The sequence below is a fragment of the Ambystoma mexicanum genome, chromosome 1q (genome assembly GCF_040938575.1).
Source record: "Ambystoma mexicanum isolate Mex_15411 chromosome 1q, UKY_AmexF1_1, whole genome shotgun sequence".
Taxonomy (NCBI): domain Eukaryota; kingdom Metazoa; phylum Chordata; class Amphibia; order Caudata; family Ambystomatidae; genus Ambystoma; species Ambystoma mexicanum.
In genome coordinates, this window is record NC_090922.1 from 1,254,064,206 (window position 1) to 1,254,087,121 (window position 22,916).

The window sequence follows — 22,916 nt, forward strand, 5'->3', positions numbered from 1 at the left end:
CTTTCCTGCACTCGTAGACCACCAGCAGAGAAGGTAAGGAAGGGCCTTAACCCACGTCGACCTCTGCCTTCCAAAGAGTCGAGGAGACCCCAGCAGGAAAATTGTGTGTGTGTGTGTGTGTTTATTTCTTTCTTTTAGAGATTTATTTTTATTTTTGTAAGGAACTGACGCTTGGTAGAGTGAGTGCTAGTGTGGCTTGAGCTGAATTTACAGGCAGTTTCTTTGCAAACATGAATAGGCAAGCGGGTATTTCAAAAGTGGGTGCATGAAGCTGCTCGTTGCTTTTCCAAGCCGGCAGCTGTGGCTCCTGAGCTTGAGGCAAAAAAAGAGCAGCAGCACACTGCAGAGGACAGCGTTCAGCATTGCAAGAGGGGTGTGGACTTCAGAGCCGACACAGCACAAGAGGCTCGGAATCGGCTGACTCTTAGAGCAGAAACACACTGCCGAGGACAGCGTTCAGCATTGCAAGAGGGGTGTGGACGTCAGAGCCGACACAGCACAAGAGGCTCGGAATCGGCTGACTCTTAGTGCAGAAACACACTGCCGAGGACAGCGTTCAGCATTGCAAGAGGGGTGGGGACGTCACAGCCGACACAGCACAAGAGGCTCGGAATCGGCTGACTCTTAGTGCAGAAACACACTGCCGAGGACAGCGTTCAGCATTGCAAGAGGGGTGGGGACGTCACAGCCGACACAGCACAAGAGGCTCGGAATCGGCTGACTCTTAGTGCAGAAACACACTGCCGAGGACAGCGTTCAGCATTGCAAGAGGGGTGGGGACGTCAGAGCCGACACAGCACAAGAGGCTCGGAATCGGCACACTCTTAGAGCAGAAACACACTGCCGAGGACAGCGTTCAGCATTGCAAGAGGGGGGTGGATGCCGAGCTGACACAGCACAAGAGGCTCGGAATCGGCGCACTCCTCGCCTACGGCCATACCACCCTGAATGCGCCCGATCTCGTCCGATCTCGGAAGCTAAGCAGGGTCGGGCCTGGTTAGTACTTGGATGGGAGACCGCCTGGGAATACCAGGTGCTGTAGGCATTTTGCTACTCTGTCCCCGATAGGTGGCGTTCGTCTTCTCCGCCTTGAGCTATCATTTTCCTCCATTCTCCTTTTAATTTTAACAAACACAGCGCGTGAAAAAGGCAAAGGGGCAGCCAGCAGCCCTTGCTCCAATACAGACCCCCGTCAGTAGCGAACACGTTTTCGCCAAACTAACTTGGAGCAGCACACTCCAGCAGCGGGAGGCTGAATCGACGGCAGCTTGTCGGCTCGGATGGAGCAAAAAAGAGCAGCTCGTGTCCCTGCCAAAGCTCCTTCAGCGTCTTTCTGTTTTCTCTCGAGTGGGCCCTTTCCCTGCCATTGAAACGTGGACACGCAAGGCCCCCTACAGCTAGTGGAGGGAAGTGGATGGGTCTCATCTGCATATGTGGGGTCTAGAGGTAGAGTGCACCTTGGGAGACAGGGGGACACTTGGAGCGGGAACTGCTCACGGGGGGAGAGGGGCCTTCAAGAGGCAGGAAGGGAGGCCACATCATGCCTCTCGTCTCCATAGCCAGGCCTCTGGATGGGGAAGAAGTGGCGGTCACCCTAAGCTTCCTAGAAGTCCCAGCTGGGCCCCATGCTACCTAATAATCTCGCCTGATCGAGCCTGATCGAGCGCTGGTCGAGCCTTCAGCCTAGGGGCCCAGGAGCCCAGGAGCCCAGGGTCTGGCCTCGGTCCTTCCCATGTGCAGGGAGTCGGCCTTCAGCTGATGCCTGACCTGGGCAGGGCTGGGCTGGGCTGGGCTGGGCTGGGCTGGGGGCCTCAGCTGCTGTTCCTGGGCTTGCTTCTTTCCTGGACGTGTAGGCCACCCGCCGGAGAAGGTGAGGCCCTCAGCTGACATTGCCCTCCGCCTTCCCGACGCTTGGGTGAGTGCTAGTGTGGTTTGATCTGAATTTACGGGCGGCTTCTTTGCAAACGTTTGCCAAACCAACTTGGAGCACCAATGGGGTAGAGAATCAGCCTTCAGCTGATGCCTGCCTGCGCTGTGCTGGGTTGGGGGCCTCAGTTGCTGTTACTGGGCCTGCTTCTTTCCTGCACTTGTAGGCCACCAGCCGGAGAAGGTAAGGGCTGCAACCAACATCGCCCTCTGCCTTCCAAGGGGTCGAGGAGACTGGAGCAGGAAAATTGGGTGTGTGTTTATTTCTTATTTTTTAGAGGTGCTTTTTTTTCCTTTTTATAAGGAACCGACGCTTGGGTGAGTGCTAGTGTGGCTTGAGCTGAATTTACAGGCAGCTTCTTTGCAAACATTTGCCAAACCAACTTGGAGCAGCACTGGGTTAGAGAGTCAGCCTTCAGGTGTTCCCTGCATGGGCTAGGCTGGGCTGGGGGCCTCAGTTGCTGTTACTGGGCCTGCTTCTTTCCTGAACTTGTAGGCCACCAGCCGGAGAAGGTAAGGGCCTCAACCAACATCGCCCTTTGCCTTCCAAGGAGTCGAGGAGACCGGAGCAGGAAAATTGTGTGTGTGTTTATTTCTTATTTTTTAGAGGTGCTTTTTTCCCCCTTTTTATAAGGAACCGACGCTTGGGTGAGTGCTAGTGTGGTTTGATCTGAATTTACGGGCGGCTTCTTTGCAAACGTTTGCCAAACCAACTTGGAGCACCACTGGGTTAGAGAATCAGCCTTCAGCTGATGCCTGCCTGGGCTGTGCTGGGTTGGGGGCCTCAGTTGCTGTTACTGGGCCTGCTTCTTTCCTGCACTTGTAGGCCACCAGCCGGAGAAGGTAAGGGCCGCAACCAACATCGCCCTCTGCCTTCCAAGGAGTCGAGGAGACCGGAGCAGGAAAATTGTGTGTGTGTTTATTTCTTATTTTTTAGAGGTGCTTTTTTTCCTTTTTATAAGGACCCGACGCTTGGGTGAGTGCTAGTGTGGCTTGAGCTGAATTTACAGGCAGCTTCTTTGCAAACTTTTGCCAAACCAACTTGGAGCAGCACTGGGTTAGAGAGTCAGCCTTCAGGTGTTCCCTGCATGGGCTGGGCTGGGCTGGGGGCCTCGGTTGCTGTTACTGGGCCTGCTTCTTTCCTGCACTCGTAGACCACCAGCAGAGAAGGTAAGGAAGGGCCTTAACCCACGTCGACCTCTGCCTTCCAAAGAGTCGAGGAGACCCCAGCAGGAAAATTGTGTGTGTGTGTGTGTGTTTATTTCTTTCTTTTAGAGATTTATTTTTATTTTTGTAAGGAACTGACGCTTGGTAGAGTGAGTGCTAGTGTGGCTTGAGCTGAATTTACAGGCAGTTTCTTTGCAAACATGAATAGGCAAGCGGGTATTTCAAAAGTGGGTGCATGGAGCTGCTCGTTGCTTTTCCAAGCCGGCAGCTGTGGCTCCTGAGCTTGAGGCAAAAAAAGAGCAGCAGCACACTGCAGAGGACAGCGTTCAGCATTGCAAGAGGGGTGTGGACTTCAGAGCCGACACAGCACAAGAGGCTCGGAATCGGCTGACTCTTAGAGCAGAAACACACTGCCGAGGACAGCGTTCAGCATTGCAAGAGGGGTGTGGACGTCAGAGCCGACACAGCACAAGAGGCTCGGAATCGGCTGACTCTTAGTGCAGAAACACACTGCCGAGGACAGCGTTCAGCATTGCAAGAGGGGTGGGGACGTCAGAGCCGACACAGCACAAGAGGCTCGGAATCGGCACACTCTTAGAGCAGAAACACACTGCCGAGGACAGCGTTCAGCATTGCAAGAGGGGGGTGGATGCCGAGCTGACACAGCACAAGAGGCTCGGAATCGGCGCACTCCTCGCCTACGGCCATACCACCCTGAATGCGCCCGATCTCGTCCGATCTCGGAAGCTAAGCAGGGTCGGGCCTGGTTAGTACTTGGATGGGAGACCGCCTGGGAATACCAGGTGCTGTAGGCATTTTGCTACTCTGTCCCCGATAGGTGGCGTTCGTCTTCTCCGCCTTGAGCTATCATTTTCCTCCATTCTCCTTTTAATTTTAACAAACACAGCGCGTGAAAAAGGCAAAGGGGCAGCCAGCAGCCCTTGCTCCAATACAGACCCCCGTCAGTAGCGAACACGTTTTCGCCAAACTAACTTGGAGCAGCACACTCCAGCAGCGGGAGGCTGAATCGACGGCAGCTTGTCGGCTCGGATGGAGCAAAAAAGAGCAGCTCGTGTCCCTGCCAAAGCTCCTTCAGCGTCTTTCTGTTTTCTCTCGAGTGGGCCCTTTCCCTGCCATTGAAACGTGGACACGCAAGGCCCCCTACAGCTAGTGGAGGGAAGTGGATGGGTCTCATCTGCATATGTGGGGTCTAGAGGTAGAGTGCACCTTGGGAGACAGGGGGACACTTGGAGCGGGAACTGCTCACGGGGGGAGAGGGGCCTTCAAGAGGCAGGAAGGGAGGCCACATCATGCCTCTCGTCTCCATAGCCAGGCCTCTGGATGGGGAAGAAGTGGCGGTCACCCTAAGCTTCCTAGAAGTCCCAGCTGGGCCCCATGCTACCTAATAATCTCGCCTGATCGAGCCTGATCGAGCGCTGGTCGAGCCTTCAGCCTAGGGGCCCAGGAGCCCAGGAGCCCAGGGTCTGGCCTCGGTCCTTCCCATGTGCAGGGAGTCGGCCTTCAGCTGATGCCTGACCTGGGCAGGGCTGGGCTGGGCTGGGCTGGGCTGGGGGCCTCAGCTGCTGTTCCTGGGCTTGCTTCTTTCCTGGACGTGTAGGCCACCCGCCGGAGAAGGTGAGGCCCTCAGCTGACATTGCCCTCCGCCTTCCCGACGCTTGGGTGAGTGCTAGTGTGGTTTGATCTGAATTTACGGGCGGCTTCTTTGCAAACGTTTGCCAAACCAACTTGGAGCACCAATGGGGTAGAGAATCAGCCTTCAGCTGATGCCTGCCTGCGCTGTGCTGGGTTGGGGGCCTCAGTTGCTGTTACTGGGCCTGCTTCTTTCCTGCACTTGTAGGCCACCAGCCGGAGAAGGTAAGGGCCGCAACCAACATCGCCCTCTGCCTTCCAAGGAGTCGAGGAGACCGGAGCAGGAAAATTGTGTGTGTGTTTATTTCTTATTTTTTAGAGGTGCTTTTTTTCCTTTTTATAAGGACCCGACGCTTGGGTGAGTGCTAGTGTGGCTTGAGCTGAATTTACAGGCAGCTTCTTTGCAAACTTTTGCCAAACCAACTTGGAGCAGCACTGGGTTAGAGAGTCAGCCTTCAGGTGTTCCCTGCATGGGCTGGGCTGGGCTGGGGGCCTCGGTTGCTGTTACTGGGCCTGCTTCTTTCCTGCACTCGTAGACCACCAGCAGAGAAGGTAAGGAAGGGCCTTAACCCACGTCGACCTCTGCCTTCCAAAGAGTCGAGGAGACCCCAGCAGGAAAATTGTGTGTGTGTGTGTGTGTTTATTTCTTTCTTTTAGAGATTTATTTTTATTTTTGTAAGGAACTGACGCTTGGTAGAGTGAGTGCTAGTGTGGCTTGAGCTGAATTTACAGGCAGTTTCTTTGCAAACATGAATAGGCAAGCGGGTATTTCAAAAGTGGGTGCATGAAGCTACTCGTTGCTTTTCCAAGCCGGCAGCTGTGGCTCCTGAGCTTGAGGCAAAAAAAGAGCAGCAGCACACTGCAGAGGACAGCGTTCAGCATTGCAAGAGGGGTGTGGACTTCAGAGCCGACACAGCACAAGAGGCTCGGAATCGGCTGACTCTTAGAGCAGAAACACACTGCCGAGGACAGCGTTCAGCATTGCAAGAGGGGTGTGGACGTCAGAGCCGACACAGCACAAGAGGCTCGGAATCGGCTGACTCTTAGTGCAGAAACACACTGCCGAGGACAGCGTTCAGCATTGCAAGAGGGGTGGGGACGTCACAGCCGACACAGCACAAGAGGCTCGGAATCGGCTGACTCTTAGTGCAGAAACACACTGCCGAGGACAGCGTTCAGCATTGCAAGAGGGGTGGGGACGTCAGAGCCGACACAGCACAAGAGGCTCGGAATCGGCACACTCTTAGAGCAGAAACACACTGCCGAGGACAGCGTTCAGCATTGCAAGAGGGGGGTGGATGCCGAGCTGACACAGCACAAGAGGCTCGGAATCGGCGCACTCCTCGCCTACGGCCATACCACCCTGAATGCGCCCGATCTCGTCCGATCTCGGAAGCTAAGCAGGGTCGGGCCTGGTTAGTACTTGGATGGGAGACCGCCTGGGAATACCAGGTGCTGTAGGCATTTTGCTACTCTGTCCCCGATAGGTGGCGTTCGTCTTCTCCGCCTTGAGCTATCATTTTCCTCCATTCTCCTTTTAATTTTAACAAACACAGCGCGTGAAAAAGGCAAAGGGGCAGCCAGCAGCCCTTGCTCCAATACAGACCCCCGTCAGTAGCGAACACGTTTTCGCCAAACTAACTTGGAGCAGCACACTCCAGCAGCGGGAGGCTGAATCGACGGCAGCTTGTCGGCTCGGATGGAGCAAAAAAGAGCAGCTCGTGTCCCTGCCAAAGCTCCTTCAGCGTCTTTCTGTTTTCTCTCGAGTGGGCCCTTTCCCTGCCATTGAAACGTGGACACGCAAGGCCCCCTACAGCTAGTGGAGGGAAGTGGATGGGTCTCATCTGCATATGTGGGGTCTAGAGGTAGAGTGCACCTTGGGAGACAGGGGGACACTTGGAGCGGGAACTGCTCACGGGGGGAGAGGGGCCTTCAAGAGGCAGGAAGGGAGGCCACATCATGCCTCTCGTCTCCATAGCCAGGCCTCTGGATGGGGAAGAAGTGGCGGTCACCCTAAGCTTCCTAGAAGTCCCAGCTGGGCCCCATGCTACCTAATAATCTCGCCTGATCGAGCCTGATCGAGCGCTGGTCGAGCCTTCAGCCTAGGGGCCCAGGAGCCCAGGAGCCCAGGGTCTGGCCTCGGTCCTTCCCATGTGCAGGGAGTCGGCCTTCAGCTGATGCCTGACCTGGGCAGGGCTGGGCTGGGCTGGGCTGGGCTGGGCTGGGGGCCTCAGCTGCTGTTCCTGGGCTTGCTTCTTTCCTGGACGTGTAGGCCACCCGCCGGAGAAGGTGAGGCCCTCAGCTGACATTGCCCTCCGCCTTCCCGACGCTTGGGTGAGTGCTAGTGTGGTTTGATCTGAATTTACGGGCGGCTTCTTTGCAAACGTTTGCCAAACCAACTTGGAGCACCAATGGGGTAGAGAATCAGCCTTCAGCTGATGCCTGCCTGCGCTGTGCTGGGTTGGGGGCCTCAGTTGCTGTTACTGGGCCTGCTTCTTTCCTGCACTTGTAGGCCACCAGCCGGAGAAGGTAAGGGCTGCAACCAACATCGCCCTCTGCCTTCCAAGGGGTCGAGGAGACTGGAGCAGGAAAATTGGGTGTGTGTTTATTTCTTATTTTTTAGAGGTGCTTTTTTTTCCTTTTTATAAGGAACCGACGCTTGGGTGAGTGCTAGTGTGGCTTGAGCTGAATTTACAGGCAGCTTCTTTGCAAACATTTGCCAAACCAACTTGGAGCAGCACTGGGTTAGAGAGTCAGCCTTCAGGTGTTCCCTGCATGGGCTAGGCTGGGCTGGGGGCCTCGGTTGCTGTTACTGGGCCTGCTTCTTTCCTGCACTCGTAGACCACCAGCAGAGAAGGTAAGGAAGGGCCTTAACCCACGTCGACCTCTGCCTTCCAAAGAGTCGAGGAGACCCCAGCAGGAAAATTGTGTGTGTGTGTGTGTGTTTATTTCTTTCTTTTAGAGATTTATTTTTATTTTTGTAAGGAACTGACGCTTGGTAGAGTGAGTGCTAGTGTGGCTTGAGCTGAATTTACAGGCAGTTTCTTTGCAAACATGAATAGGCAAGCGGGTATTTCAAAAGTGGGTGCATGGAGCTGCTCGTTGCTTTTCCAAGCCGGCAGCTGTGGCTCCTGAGCTTGAGGCAAAAAAAGAGCAGCAGCACACTGCAGAGGACAGCGTTCAGCATTGCAAGAGGGGTGTGGACTTCAGAGCCGACACAGCACAAGAGGCTCGGAATCGGCTGACTCTTAGAGCAGAAACACACTGCCGAGGACAGCGTTCAGCATTGCAAGAGGGGTGTGGACGTCAGAGCCGACACAGCACAAGAGGCTCGGAATCGGCTGACTCTTAGTGCAGAAACACACTGCCGAGGACAGCGTTCAGCATTGCAAGAGGGGTGGGGACGTCAGAGCCGACACAGCACAAGAGGCTCGGAATCGGCACACTCTTAGAGCAGAAACACACTGCCGAGGACAGCGTTCAGCATTGCAAGAGGGGGGTGGATGCCGAGCTGACACAGCACAAGAGGCTCGGAATCGGCGCACTCCTCGCCTACGGCCATACCACCCTGAATGCGCCCGATCTCGTCCGATCTCGGAAGCTAAGCAGGGTCGGGCCTGGTTAGTACTTGGATGGGAGACCGCCTGGGAATACCAGGTGCTGTAGGCATTTTGCTACTCTGTCCCCGATAGGTGGCGTTCGTCTTCTCCGCCTTGAGCTATCATTTTCCTCCATTCTCCTTTTAATTTTAACAAACACAGCGCGTGAAAAAGGCAAAGGGGCAGCCAGCAGCCCTTGCTCCAATACAGACCCCCGTCAGTAGCGAACACGTTTTCGCCAAACTAACTTGGAGCAGCACACTCCAGCAGCGGGAGGCTGAATCGACGGCAGCTTGTCGGCTCGGATGGAGCAAAAAAGAGCAGCTCGTGTCCCTGCCAAAGCTCCTTCAGCGTCTTTCTGTTTTCTCTCGAGTGGGCCCTTTCCCTGCCATTGAAACGTGGACACGCAAGGCCCCCTACAGCTAGTGGAGGGAAGTGGATGGGTCTCATCTGCATATGTGGGGTCTAGAGGTAGAGTGCACCTTGGGAGACAGGGGGACACTTGGAGCGGGAACTGCTCACGGGGGGAGAGGGGCCTTCAAGAGGCAGGAAGGGAGGCCACATCATGCCTCTCGTCTCCATAGCCAGGCCTCTGGATGGGGAAGAAGTGGCGGTCACCCTAAGCTTCCTAGAAGTCCCAGCTGGGCCCCATGCTACCTAATAATCTCGCCTGATCGAGCCTGATCGAGCGCTGGTCGAGCCTTCAGCCTAGGGGCCCAGGAGCCCAGGAGCCCAGGGTCTGGCCTCGGTCCTTCCCATGTGCAGGGAGTCGGCCTTCAGCTGATGCCTGACCTGGGCAGGGCTGGGCTGGGCTGGGCTGGGCTGGGCTGGGGGCCTCAGCTGCTGTTCCTGGGCTTGCTTCTTTCCTGGACGTGTAGGCCACCCGCCGGAGAAGGTGAGGCCCTCAGCTGACATTGCCCTCCGCCTTCCCGACGCTTGGGTGAGTGCTAGTGTGGTTTGATCTGAATTTACGGGCGGCTTCTTTGCAAACGTTTGCCAAACCAACTTGGAGCACCAATGGGGTAGAGAATCAGCCTTCAGCTGATGCCTGCCTGCGCTGTGCTGGGTTGGGGGCCTCAGTTGCTGTTACTGGGCCTGCTTCTTTCCTGCACTTGTAGGCCACCAGCCGGAGAAGGTAAGGGCTGCAACCAACATCGCCCTCTGCCTTCCAAGGGGTCGAGGAGACTGGAGCAGGAAAATTGGGTGTGTGTTTATTTCTTATTTTTTAGAGGTGCTTTTTTTTCCTTTTTATAAGGAACCGACGCTTGGGTGAGTGCTAGTGTGGCTTGAGCTGAATTTACAGGCAGCTTCTTTGCAAACATTTGCCAAACCAACTTGGAGCAGCACTGGGTTAGAGAGTCAGCCTTCAGGTGTTCCCTGCATGGGCTAGGCTGGGCTGGGGGCCTCAGTTGCTGTTACTGGGCCTGCTTCTTTCCTGAACTTGTAGGCCACCAGCCGGAGAAGGTAAGGGCCTCAACCAACATCGCCCTTTGCCTTCCAAGGAGTCGAGGAGACCGGAGCAGGAAAATTGTGTGTGTGTTTATTTCTTATTTTTTAGAGGTGCTTTTTTCCCCCTTTTTATAAGGAACCGACGCTTGGGTGAGTGCTAGTGTGGTTTGATCTGAATTTACGGGCGGCTTCTTTGCAAACGTTTGCCAAACCAACTTGGAGCACCACTGGGTTAGAGAATCAGCCTTCAGCTGATGCCTGCCTGGGCTGTGCTGGGTTGGGGGCCTCAGTTGCTGTTACTGGGCCTGCTTCTTTCCTGCACTTGTAGGCCACCAGCCGGAGAAGGTAAGGGCCGCAACCAACATCGCCCTCTGCCTTCCAAGGAGTCGAGGAGACCGGAGCAGGAAAATTGTGTGTGTGTTTATTTCTTATTTTTTAGAGGTGCTTTTTTTCCTTTTTATAAGGACCCGACGCTTGGGTGAGTGCTAGTGTGGCTTGAGCTGAATTTACAGGCAGCTTCTTTGCAAACTTTTGCCAAACCAACTTGGAGCAGCACTGGGTTAGAGAGTCAGCCTTCAGGTGTTCCCTGCATGGGCTGGGCTGGGCTGGGGGCCTCGGTTGCTGTTACTGGGCCTGCTTCTTTCCTGCACTCGTAGACCACCAGCAGAGAAGGTAAGGAAGGGCCTTAACCCACGTCGACCTCTGCCTTCCAAAGAGTCGAGGAGACCCCAGCAGGAAAATTGTGTGTGTGTGTGTGTGTTTATTTCTTTCTTTTAGAGATTTATTTTTATTTTTGTAAGGAACTGACGCTTGGTAGAGTGAGTGCTAGTGTGGCTTGAGCTGAATTTACAGGCAGTTTCTTTGCAAACATGAATAGGCAAGCGGGTATTTCAAAAGTGGGTGCATGAAGCTGCTCGTTGCTTTTCCAAGCCGGCAGCTGTGGCTCCTGAGCTTGAGGCAAAAAAAGAGCAGCAGCACACTGCAGAGGACAGCGTTCAGCATTGCAAGAGGGGTGTGGACTTCAGAGCCGACACAGCACAAGAGGCTCGGAATCGGCTGACTCTTAGAGCAGAAACACACTGCCGAGGACAGCGTTCAGCATTGCAAGAGGGGTGTGGACGTCAGAGCCGACACAGCACAAGAGGCTCGGAATCGGCTGACTCTTAGTGCAGAAACACACTGCCGAGGACAGCGTTCAGCATTGCAAGAGGGGTGGGGACGTCACAGCCGACACAGCACAAGAGGCTCGGAATCGGCTGACTCTTAGTGCAGAAACACACTGCCGAGGACAGCGTTCAGCATTGCAAGAGGGGTGGGGACGTCACAGCCGACACAGCACAAGAGGCTCGGAATCGGCTGACTCTTAGTGCAGAAACACACTGCCGAGGACAGCGTTCAGCATTGCAAGAGGGGTGGGGACGTCAGAGCCGACACAGCACAAGAGGCTCGGAATCGGCACACTCTTAGAGCAGAAACACACTGCCGAGGACAGCGTTCAGCATTGCAAGAGGGGGGTGGATGCCAAGCTGACACAGCACAAGAGGCTCGGAATCGGCGCACTCCTCGCCTACGGCCATACCACCCTGAATGCGCCCGATCTCGTCCGATCTCGGAAGCTAAGCAGGGTCGGGCCTGGTTAGTACTTGGATGGGAGACCGCCTGGGAATACCAGGTGCTGTAGGCATTTTGCTACTCTGTCCCCGATAGGTGGCGTTCGTCTTCTCCGCCTTGAGCTATCATTTTCCTCCATTCTCCTTTTAATTTTAACAAACACAGCGCGTGAAAAAGGCAAAGGGGCAGCCAGCAGCCCTTGCTCCAATACAGACCCCCGTCAGTAGCGAACACGTTTTCGCCAAACTAACTTGGAGCAGCACACTCCAGCAGCGGGAGGCTGAATCGACGGCAGCTTGTCGGCTCGGATGGAGCAAAAAAGAGCAGCTCGTGTCCCTGCCAAAGCTCCTTCAGCGTCTTTCTGTTTTCTCTCGAGTGGGCCCTTTCCCTGCCATTGAAACGTGGACACGCAAGGCCCCCTACAGCTAGTGGAGGGAAGTGGATGGGTCTCATCTGCATATGTGGGGTCTAGAGGTAGAGTGCACCTTGGGAGACAGGGGGACACTTGGAGCGGGAACTGCTCACGGGGGGAGAGGGGCCTTCAAGAGGCAGGAAGGGAGGCCACATCATGCCTCTCGTCTCCATAGCCAGGCCTCTGGATGGGGAAGAAGTGGCGGTCACCCTAAGCTTCCTAGAAGTCCCAGCTGGGCCCCATGCTACCTAATAATCTCGCCTGATCGAGCGCTGGTCGAGCCTTCAGCCTAGGGGCCCAGGAGCCCAGGAGCCCAGGGTCTGGCCTCGGTCCTTCCCATGTGCAGGGAGTCGGCCTTCAGCTGATGCCTGACCTGGGCAGGGCTGGGCTGGGCTGGGCTGGGCTGGGCTGGGGGCCTCAGCTGCTGTTCCTGGGCTTGCTTCTTTCCTGGACGTGTAGGCCACCCGCCGGAGAAGGTGAGGCCCTCAGCTGACATTGCCCTCCGCCTTCCCGACGCTTGGGTGAGTGCTAGTGTGGTTTGATCTGAATTTACGGGCGGCTTCTTTGCAAACGTTTGCCAAACCAACTTGGAGCACCAATGGGGTAGAGAATCAGCCTTCAGCTGATGCCTGCCTGCGCTGTGCTGGGTTGGGGGCCTCAGTTGCTGTTACTGGGCCTGCTTCTTTCCTGCACTTGTAGGCCACCAGCCGGAGAAGGTAAGGGCTGCAACCAACATCGCCCTCTGCCTTCCAAGGGGTCGAGGAGACTGGAGCAGGAAAATTGGGTGTGTGTTTATTTCTTATTTTTTAGAGGTGCTTTTTTTTCCTTTTTATAAGGAACCGACGCTTGGGTGAGTGCTAGTGTGGCTTGAGCTGAATTTACAGGCAGCTTCTTTGCAAACATTTGCCAAACCAACTTGGAGCAGCACTGGGTTAGAGAGTCAGCCTTCAGGTGTTCCCTGCATGGGCTAGGCTGGGCTGGGGGCCTCAGTTGCTGTTACTGGGCCTGCTTCTTTCCTGAACTTGTAGGCCACCAGCCGGAGAAGGTAAGGGCCTCAACCAACATCGCCCTTTGCCTTCCAAGGAGTCGAGGAGACCGGAGCAGGAAAATTGTGTGTGTGTTTATTTCTTATTTTTTAGAGGTGCTTTTTTCCCCCTTTTTATAAGGAACCGACGCTTGGGTGAGTGCTAGTGTGGTTTGATCTGAATTTACGGGCGGCTTCTTTGCAAACGTTTGCCAAACCAACTTGGAGCACCACTGGGTTAGAGAATCAGCCTTCAGCTGATGCCTGCCTGGGCTGTGCTGGGTTGGGGGCCTCAGTTGCTGTTACTGGGCCTGCTTCTTTCCTGCACTTGTAGGCCACCAGCCGGAGAAGGTAAGGGCCGCAACCAACATCGCCCTCTGCCTTCCAAGGAGTCGAGGAGACCGGAGCAGGAAAATTGTGTGTGTGTTTATTTCTTATTTTTTAGAGGTGCTTTTTTTCCTTTTTATAAGGACCCGACGCTTGGGTGAGTGCTAGTGTGGCTTGAGCTGAATTTACAGGCAGCTTCTTTGCAAACTTTTGCCAAACCAACTTGGAGCAGCACTGGGTTAGAGAGTCAGCCTTCAGGTGTTCCCTGCATGGGCTGGGCTGGGCTGGGGGCCTCGGTTGCTGTTACTGGGCCTGCTTCTTTCCTGCACTCGTAGACCACCAGCAGAGAAGGTAAGGAAGGGCCTTAACCCACGTCGACCTCTGCCTTCCAAAGAGTCGAGGAGACCCCAGCAGGAAAATTGTGTGTGTGTGTGTGTGTTTATTTCTTTCTTTTAGAGATTTATTTTTATTTTTGTAAGGAACTGACGCTTGGTAGAGTGAGTGCTAGTGTGGCTTGAGCTGAATTTACAGGCAGTTTCTTTGCAAACATGAATAGGCAAGCGGGTATTTCAAAAGTGGGTGCATGGAGCTGCTCGTTGCTTTTCCAAGCCGGCAGCTGTGGCTCCTGAGCTTGAGGCAAAAAAAGAGCAGCAGCACACTGCAGAGGACAGCGTTCAGCATTGCAAGAGGGGTGTGGACTTCAGAGCCGACACAGCACAAGAGGCTCGGAATCGGCTGACTCTTAGAGCAGAAACACACTGCCGAGGACAGCGTTCAGCATTGCAAGAGGGGTGTGGACGTCAGAGCCGACACAGCACAAGAGGCTCGGAATCGGCTGACTCTTAGTGCAGAAACACACTGCCGAGGACAGCGTTCAGCATTGCAAGAGGGGTGGGGACGTCAGAGCCGACACAGCACAAGAGGCTCGGAATCGGCACACTCTTAGAGCAGAAACACACTGCCGAGGACAGCGTTCAGCATTGCAAGAGGGGGGTGGATGCCGAGCTGACACAGCACAAGAGGCTCGGAATCGGCGCACTCCTCGCCTACGGCCATACCACCCTGAATGCGCCCGATCTCGTCCGATCTCGGAAGCTAAGCAGGGTCGGGCCTGGTTAGTACTTGGATGGGAGACCGCCTGGGAATACCAGGTGCTGTAGGCATTTTGCTACTCTGTCCCCGATAGGTGGCGTTCGTCTTCTCCGCCTTGAGCTATCATTTTCCTCCATTCTCCTTTTAATTTTAACAAACACAGCGCGTGAAAAAGGCAAAGGGGCAGCCAGCAGCCCTTGCTCCAATACAGACCCCCGTCAGTAGCGAACACGTTTTCGCCAAACTAACTTGGAGCAGCACACTCCAGCAGCGGGAGGCTGAATCGACGGCAGCTTGTCGGCTCGGATGGAGCAAAAAAGAGCAGCTCGTGTCCCTGCCAAAGCTCCTTCAGCGTCTTTCTGTTTTCTCTCGAGTGGGCCCTTTCCCTGCCATTGAAACGTGGACACGCAAGGCCCCCTACAGCTAGTGGAGGGAAGTGGATGGGTCTCATCTGCATATGTGGGGTCTAGAGGTAGAGTGCACCTTGGGAGACAGGGGGACACTTGGAGCGGGAACTGCTCACGGGGGGAGAGGGGCCTTCAAGAGGCAGGAAGGGAGGCCACATCATGCCTCTCGTCTCCATAGCCAGGCCTCTGGATGGGGAAGAAGTGGCGGTCACCCTAAGCTTCCTAGAAGTCCCAGCTGGGCCCCATGCTACCTAATAATCTCGCCTGATCGAGCCTGATCGAGCGCTGGTCGAGCCTTCAGCCTAGGGGCCCAGGAGCCCAGGAGCCCAGGGTCTGGCCTCGGTCCTTCCCATGTGCAGGGAGTCGGCCTTCAGCTGATGCCTGACCTGGGCAGGGCTGGGCTGGGCTGGGCTGGGCTGGGCTGGGGGCCTCAGCTGCTGTTCCTGGGCTTGCTTCTTTCCTGGACGTGTAGGCCACCCGCCGGAGAAGGTGAGGCCCTCAGCTGACATTGCCCTCCGCCTTCCCGACGCTTGGGTGAGTGCTAGTGTGGTTTGATCTGAATTTACGGGCGGCTTCTTTGCAAACGTTTGCCAAACCAACTTGGAGCACCAATGGGGTAGAGAATCAGCCTTCAGCTGATGCCTGCCTGCGCTGTGCTGGGTTGGGGGCCTCAGTTGCTGTTACTGGGCCTGCTTCTTTCCTGCACTTGTAGGCCACCAGCCGGAGAAGGTAAGGGCCGCAACCAACATCGCCCTCTGCCTTCCAAGGAGTCGAGGAGACCGGAGCAGGAAAATTGTGTGTGTGTTTATTTCTTATTTTTTAGAGGTGCTTTTTTTCCTTTTTATAAGGACCCGACGCTTGGGTGAGTGCTAGTGTGGCTTGAGCTGAATTTACAGGCAGCTTCTTTGCAAACTTTTGCCAAACCAACTTGGAGCAGCACTGGGTTAGAGAGTCAGCCTTCAGGTGTTCCCTGCATGGGCTGGGCTGGGCTGGGGGCCTCGGTTGCTGTTACTGGGCCTGCTTCTTTCCTGCACTCGTAGACCACCAGCAGAGAAGGTAAGGAAGGGCCTTAACCCACGTCGACCTCTGCCTTCCAAAGAGTCGAGGAGACCCCAGCAGGAAAATTGTGTGTGTGTGTGTGTGTTTATTTCTTTCTTTTAGAGATTTATTTTTATTTTTGTAAGGAACTGACGCTTGGTAGAGTGAGTGCTAGTGTGGCTTGAGCTGAATTTACAGGCAGTTTCTTTGCAAACATGAATAGGCAAGCGGGTATTTCAAAAGTGGGTGCATGAAGCTGCTCGTTGCTTTTCCAAGCCGGCAGCTGTGGCTCCTGAGCTTGAGGCAAAAAAAGAGCAGCAGCACACTGCAGAGGACAGCGTTCAGCATTGCAAGAGGGGTGTGGACTTCAGAGCCGACACAGCACAAGAGGCTCGGAATCGGCTGACTCTTAGAGCAGAAACACACTGCCGAGGACAGCGTTCAGCATTGCAAGAGGGGTGTGGACGTCAGAGCCGACACAGCACAAGAGGCTCGGAATCGGCTGACTCTTAGTGCAGAAACACACTGCCGAGGACAGCGTTCAGCATTGCAAGAGGGGTGGGGACGTCACAGCCGACACAGCACAAGAGGCTCGGAATCGGCTGACTCTTAGTGCAGAAACACACTGCCGAGGACAGCGTTCAGCATTGCAAGAGGGGTGGGGACGTCAGAGCCGACACAGCACAAGAGGCACGGAATCGGCACACTCTTAGAGCAGAAACACACTGCCGAGGACAGCGTTCAGCATTGCAAGAGGGGGGTGGATGCCGAGCTGACACAGCACAAGAGGCTCGGAATCGGCGCACTCCTCGCCTACGGCCATACCACCCTGAATGCGCCCGATCTCGTCCGATCTCGGAAGCTAAGCAGGGTCGGGCCTGGTTAGTACTTGGATGGGAGACCGCCTGGGAATACCAGGTGCTGTAGGCATTTTGCTACTCTGTCCCCGATAGGTGGCGTTCGTCTTCTCCGCCTTGAGCTATCATTTTCCTCCATTCTCCTTTTAATTTTAACAAACACAGCGCGTGAAAAAGGCAAAGGGGCAGCCAGCAGCCCTTGCTCCAATACAGACCCCCGTCAGTAGCGAACACGTTTTCGCCAAACTAACTTGGAGCAGCACACTCCAGCAGCGGGAGGCTGAATCGACGGCAGCTTGTCGGCTCGGATGGAGCAAAAAAGAGCAGCTCGTGTCCCTGCCAAAGCTCCTTCAGCGTCTTTCTGTTTTCTCTCGAGTGGGCCCTTTCCCTGCCATTGAAACGTGGACACGCAAGGCCCCCTACAGCTAGTGGAGGGAAGTGGATGGGTCTCATCTGCATATGTGGGGTCTAGAGGTAGAGTGCACCTTGGGAGACAGGGGGACACTTGGAGCGGGAACTGCTCACGGGGGGAGAGGGGCCTTCAAGAGGCAGGAAGGGAGGCCACATCATGCCTCTCGTCTCCATAGCCAGGCCTCTGGATGGGGAAGAAGTGGCGGTCACCCTAAGCTTCCTAGAAGTCCCAGCTGGGCCCCATGCTACCTAATAATCTCGCCTGATCGAGCCTGATCGAGCGCTGGTCGAGCCTTCAGCCTAGGGGCCCAGGAGCCCAGGAGCCCAGGGTCTGGCCTCGGTCCTTCCCATGTGCAGGGAGTCGGCCTTCAGCTGATGCCTGACCTGGGCAGGGCTGGGCTGGGCTGGGCTGGGCTGGGGGCCTCAGCTGCTGTTCCTGGGCTTGCTTCTTTCCTGGACGTGTAGGCCACCCGCCGGAGAAGGTGAGGCCCTCAGCTGACATTGCCCTCCGCCTTCCCGACGCTTGGGTGAGTGCTAGTGTGGTTTGATCTGAATTTACGGGCGGCTTCTTTGCAAACGTTTGCCAAACCAACTTGGAGCACCAATGGGGTAGAGAATCAGCCTTCAGCTGATGCCTGCCTGCGCTGTGCTGGGTTGGGGGCCTCAGTTGCTGTTACTGGGCCTGCTTCTTTCCTGCACTTGTAGGCCACCAGCCGGAGAAGGTAAGGGCCGCAACCAACATCGCCCTCTGCCTTCCAAGGAGTCGAGGAGACCGGAGCAGGAAAATTGTGTGTGTGTTTATTTCTTATTTTTTAGAGGTGCTTTTTTTCCTTTTTATAAGGACCCGACGCTTGGGTGAGTGCTAGTGTGGCTTGAGCTGAATTTACAGGCAGCTTCTTTGCAAACTTTTGCCAAACCAACTTGGAGCAGCACTGGGTTAGAGAGTCAGCCTTCAGGTGTTCCCTGCATGGGCTGGGCTGGGCTGGGGGCCTCGGTTGCTGTTACTGGGCCTGCTTCTTTCCTGCACTCGTAGACCACCAGCAGAGAAGGTAAGGAAGGGCCTTAACCCACGTCGACCTCTGCCTTCCAAAGAGTCGAGGAGACCCCAGCAGGAAAATTGTGTGTGTGTGTGTGTGTTTATTTCTTTCTTTTAGAGATTTATTTTTATTTTTGTAAGGAACTGACGCTTGGTAGAGTGAGTGCTAGTGTGGCTTGAGCTGAATTTACAGGCAGTTTCTTTGCAAACATGAATAGGCAAGCGGGTATTTCAAAAGTGGGTGCATGAAGCTGCTCGTTGCTTTTCCAAGCCGGCAGCTGTGGCTCCTGAGCTTGAGGCAAAAAAAGAGCAGCAGCACACTGCAGAGGACAGCGTTCAGCATTGCAAGAGGGGTGTGGACTTCAGAGCCGACACAGCACAAGAGGCTCGGAATCGGCTGACTCTTAGAGCAGAAACACACTGCCGAGGACAGCGTTCAGCATTGCAAGAGGGGTGTGGACGTCAGAGCCGACACAGCACAAGAGGCTCGGAATCGGCTGACTCTTAGTGCAGAAACACACTGCCGAGGACAGCGTTCAGCATTGCAAGAGGGGTGGGGACGTCACAGCCGACACAGCACAAGAGGCTCGGAATCGGCTGACTCTTAGTGCAGAAACACACTGCCGAGGACAGCGTTCAGCATTGCAAGAGGGGTGGGGACGTCAGAGCCGACACAGCACAAGAGGCACGGAATCGGCACACTCTTAGAGCAGAAACACACTGCCGAGGACAGCGTTCAGCATTGCAAGAGGGGGGTGGATGCCGAGCTGACACAGCACAAGAGGCTCGGAATCGGCGCACTCCTCGCCTACGGCCATACCACCCTGAATGCGCCCGATCTCGTCCGATCTCGGAAGCTAAGCAGGGTCGGGCCTGGTTAGTACTTGGATGGGAGACCGCCTGGGAATACCAGGTGCTGTAGGCATTTTGCTACTCTGTCCCCGATAGGTGGCGTTCGTCTTCTCCGCCTTGAGCTATCATTTTCCTCCATTCTCCTTTTAATTTTAACAAACACAGCGCGTGAAAAAGGCAAAGGGGCAGCCAGCAGCCCTTGCTCCAATACAGACCCCCGTCAGTAGCGAACACGTTTTCGCCAAACTAACTTGGAGCAGCACACTCCAGCAGCGGGAGGCTGAATCGACGGCAGCTTGTCGGCTCGGATGGAGCAAAAAAGAGCAGCTCGTGTCCCTGCCAAAGCTCCTTCAGCGTCTTTCTGTTTTCTCTCGAGTGGGCCCTTTCCCTGCCATTGAAACGTGGACACGCAAGGCCCCCTACAGCTAGTGGAGGGAAGTGGATGGGTCTCATCTGCATATGTGGGGTCTAGAGGTAGAGTGCACCTTGGGAGACAGGGGGACACTTGGAGCGGGAACTGCTCACGGGGGGAGAGGGGCCTTCAAGAGGCAGGAAGGGAGGCCACATCATGCCTCTCGTCTCCATAGCCAGGCCTCTGGATGGGGAAGAAGTGGCGGTCACCCTAAGCTTCCTAGAAGTCCCAGCTGGGCCCCATGCTACCTAATAATCTCGCCTGATCGAGCCTGATCGAGCGCTGGTCGAGCCGAGGCGAGCCTTCAGCCTAGGGGCCCAGGAGCCCAGGAGCCCAGGGTCTGGCCTCGGTCCTTCCCATGTGCAGGGAGTCGGCCTTCAGCTGATGCCTGACCTGGGCAGGGCTGGGCTGGGCTGGGCTGGGCTGGGCTGGGCTGGGGGCCTCAGCTGCTGTTCCTGGGCTTGCTTCTTTCCTGGACGTGTAGGCCACCCGCCGGAGAAGGTGAGGCCCTCAGCTGACATTGCCCTCCGCCTTCCCGACGCTTGGGTGAGTGCTAGTGTGGTTTGATCTGAATTTACGGGCGGCTTCTTTGCAAACGTTTGCCAAACCAACTTGGAGCACCAATGGGGTAGAGAATCAGCCTTCAGCTGATGCCTGCCTGCGCTGTGCTGGGTTGGGGGCCTCAGTTGCTGTTACTGGGCCTGCTTCTTTCCTGCACTTGTAGGCCACCAGCCGGAGAAGGTAAGGGCTGCAACCAACATCGCCCTCTGCCTTCCAAGGGGTCGAGGAGACTGGAGCAGGAAAATTGGGTGTGTGTTTATTTCTTATTTTTTAGAGGTGCTTTTTTTTCCTTTTTATAAGGAACCGACGCTTGGGTGAGTGCTAGTGTGGCTTGAGCTGAATTTACAGGCAGCTTCTTTGCAAACATTTGCCAAACCAACTTGGAGCAGCACTGGGTTAGAGAGTCAGCCTTCAGGTGTTCCCTGCATGGGCTAGGCTGGGCTGGGGGCCTCAGTTGCTGTTACTGGGCCTGCTTCTTTCCTGAACTTGTAGGCCACCAGCCGGAGAAGGTAAGGGCCTCAACCAACATCGCCCTTTGCCTTCCAAGGAGTCGAGGAGACCGGAGCAGGAAAATTGTGTGTGTGTTTATTTCTTATTTTTTAGAGGTGCTTTTTTCCCCCTTTTTATAAGGAACCGACGCTTGGGTGAGTGCTAGTGTGGTTTGATCTGAATTTACGGGCGGCTTCTTTGCAAACGTTTGCCAAACCAACTTGGAGCACCACTGGGTTAGAGAATCAGCCTTCAGCTGATGCCTGCCTGGGCTGTGCTGGGTTGGGGGCCTCAGTTGCTGTTACTGGGCCTGCTTCTTTCCTGCACTTGTAGGCCACCAGCCGGAGAAGGTAAGGGCCGCAACCAACATCGCCCTCTGCCTTCCAAGGAGTCGAGGAGACCGGAGCAGGAAAATTGTGTGTGTGTTTATTTCTTATTTTTTAGAGGTGCTTTTTTTCCTTTTTATAAGGACCCGACGCTTGGGTGAGTGCTAGTGTGGCTTGAGCTGAATTTACAGGCAGCTTCTTTGCAAACTTTTGCCAAACCAACTTGGAGCAGCACTGGGTTAGAGAGTCAGCCTTCAGGTGTTCCCTGCATGGGCTGGGCTGGGCTGGGGGCCTCGGTTGCTGTTACTGGGCCTGCTTCTTTCCTGCACTCGTAGACCACCAGCAGAGAAGGTAAGGAAGGGCCTTAACCCACGTCGACCTCTGCCTTCCAAAGAGTCGAGGAGACCCCAGCAGGAAAATTGTGTGTGTGTGTGTGTGTTTATTTCTTTCTTTTAGAGATTTATTTTTATTTTTGTAAGGAACTGACGCTTGGTAGAGTGAGTGCTAGTGTGGCTTGAGCTGAATTTACAGGCAGTTTCTTTGCAAACATGAATAGGCAAGCGGGTATTTCAAAAGTGGGTGCATGGAGCTGCTCGTTGCTTTTCCAAGCCGGCAGCTGTGGCTCCTGAGCTTGAGGCAAAAAAAGAGCAGCAGCACACTGCAGAGGACAGCGTTCAGCATTGCAAGAGGGGTGTGGACTTCAGAGCCGACACAGCACAAGAGGCTCGGAATCGGCTGACTCTTAGAGCAGAAACACACTGCCGAGGACAGCGTTCAGCATTGCAAGAGGGGTGTGGACGTCAGAGCCGACACAGCACAAGAGGCTCGGAATCGGCTGACTCTTAGTGCAGAAACACACTGCCGAGGACAGCGTTCAGCATTGCAAGAGGGGTGGGGACGTCAGAGCCGACACAGCACAAGAGGCTCGGAATCGGCACACTCTTAGAGCAGAAACACACTGCCGAGGACAGCGTTCAGCATTGCAAGAGGGGGGTGGATGCCGAGCTGACACAGCACAAGAGGCTCGGAATCGGCGCACTCCTCGCCTACGGCCATACCACCCTGAATGCGCCCGATCTCGTCCGATCTCGGAAGCTAAGCAGGGTCGGGCCTGGTTAGTACTTGGATGGGAGACCGCCTGGGAATACCAGGTGCTGTAGGCATTTTGCTACTCTGTCCCCGATAGGTGGCGTTCGTCTTCTCCGCCTTGAGCTATCATTTTCCTCCATTCTCCTTTTAATTTTAACAAACACAGCGCGTGAAAAAGGCAAAGGGGCAGCCAGCAGCCCTTGCTCCAATACAGACCCCCGTCAGTAGCGAACACGTTTTCGCCAAACTAACTTGGAGCAGCACACTCCAGCAGCGGGAGGCTGAATCGACGGCAGCTTGTCGGCTCGGATGGAGCAAAAAAGAGCAGCTCGTGTCCCTGCCAAAGCTCCTTCAGCGTCTTTCTGTTTTCTCTCGAGTGGGCCCTTTCCCTGCCATTGAAACGTGGACACGCAAGGCCCCCTACAGCTAGTGGAGGGAAGTGGATGGGTCTCATCTGCATATGTGGGGTCTAGAGGTAGAGTGCACCTTGGGAGACAGGGGGACACTTGGAGCGGGAACTGCTCACGGGGGGAGAGGGGCCTTCAAGAGGCAGGAAGGGAGGCCACATCATGCCTCTCGTCTCCATAGCCAGGCCTCTGGATGGGGAAGAAGTGGCGGTCACCCTAAGCTTCCTAGAAGTCCCAGCTGGGCCCCATGCTACCTAATAATCTCGCCTGATCGAGCCTGATCGAGCGCTGGTCGAGCCTTCAGCCTAGGGGCCCAGGAGCCCAGGAGCCCAGGGTCTGGCCTCGGTCCTTCCCATGTGCAGGGAGTCGGCCTTCAGCTGATGCCTGACCTGGGCAGGGCTGGGCTGGGCTGGGCTGGGGGCCTCAGCTGCTGTTCCTGGGCTTGCTTCTTTCCTGGACGTGTAGGCCACCCGCCGGAGAAGGTGAGGCCCTCAGCTGACATTGCCCTCCGCCTTCCCGACGCTTGGGTGAGTGCTAGTGTGGTTTGATCTGAATTTACGGGCGGCTTCTTTGCAAACGTTTGCCAAACCAACTTGGAGCACCAATGGGGTAGAGAATCAGCCTTCAGCTGATGCCTGCCTGCGCTGTGCTGGGTTGGGGGCCTCAGTTGCTGTTACTGGGCCTGCTTCTTTCCTGCACTTGTAGGCCACCAGCCGGAGAAGGTAAGGGCTGCAACCAACATCGCCCTCTGCCTTCCAAGGGGTCGAGGAGACT

General features: G+C 55.4%; 9 non-coding genes across 9 annotated transcripts; all 9 read left to right on the forward strand.

The window, feature by feature from the left end:
- Positions 1–926: 926 nt before the first annotated feature.
- LOC138564136 (5S ribosomal RNA) lies at positions 927–1,045 on the forward strand. The gene has a single exon (XR_011300097.1). It is a non-coding gene; the product is annotated as a 5S ribosomal RNA (ribosomal RNA).
- Positions 1,046–3,789: 2,744 nt separating this feature from the next.
- Positions 3,790–3,908, forward strand: LOC138564255 (5S ribosomal RNA). The gene has a single exon (XR_011300210.1). It is a non-coding gene; the product is annotated as a 5S ribosomal RNA (ribosomal RNA).
- A 2,180-nt stretch (positions 3,909–6,088) lies between these two features.
- LOC138564372 (5S ribosomal RNA) lies at positions 6,089–6,207 on the forward strand. Its single transcript, XR_011300322.1, has one exon. It is a non-coding gene; the product is annotated as a 5S ribosomal RNA (ribosomal RNA).
- Positions 6,208–8,293: 2,086 nt separating this feature from the next.
- On the forward strand, positions 8,294–8,412 carry LOC138564488 (5S ribosomal RNA). Its single transcript, XR_011300435.1, has one exon. It is a non-coding gene; the product is annotated as a 5S ribosomal RNA (ribosomal RNA).
- Positions 8,413–11,356: 2,944 nt separating this feature from the next.
- LOC138564603 (5S ribosomal RNA) lies at positions 11,357–11,475 on the forward strand. Its single transcript, XR_011300547.1, has one exon. It is a non-coding gene; the product is annotated as a 5S ribosomal RNA (ribosomal RNA).
- A 2,734-nt stretch (positions 11,476–14,209) lies between these two features.
- Positions 14,210–14,328, forward strand: LOC138564719 (5S ribosomal RNA). Its single transcript, XR_011300652.1, has one exon. It is a non-coding gene; the product is annotated as a 5S ribosomal RNA (ribosomal RNA).
- Positions 14,329–16,513: 2,185 nt separating this feature from the next.
- On the forward strand, positions 16,514–16,632 carry LOC138564833 (5S ribosomal RNA). The gene has a single exon (XR_011300764.1). It is a non-coding gene; the product is annotated as a 5S ribosomal RNA (ribosomal RNA).
- A 2,180-nt stretch (positions 16,633–18,812) lies between these two features.
- On the forward strand, positions 18,813–18,931 carry LOC138564951 (5S ribosomal RNA). The gene has a single exon (XR_011300876.1). It is a non-coding gene; the product is annotated as a 5S ribosomal RNA (ribosomal RNA).
- A 2,759-nt stretch (positions 18,932–21,690) lies between these two features.
- Positions 21,691–21,809, forward strand: LOC138565068 (5S ribosomal RNA). Its single transcript, XR_011300987.1, has one exon. It is a non-coding gene; the product is annotated as a 5S ribosomal RNA (ribosomal RNA).
- The last annotated feature ends 1,107 nt before the right edge of the window (positions 21,810–22,916 follow it).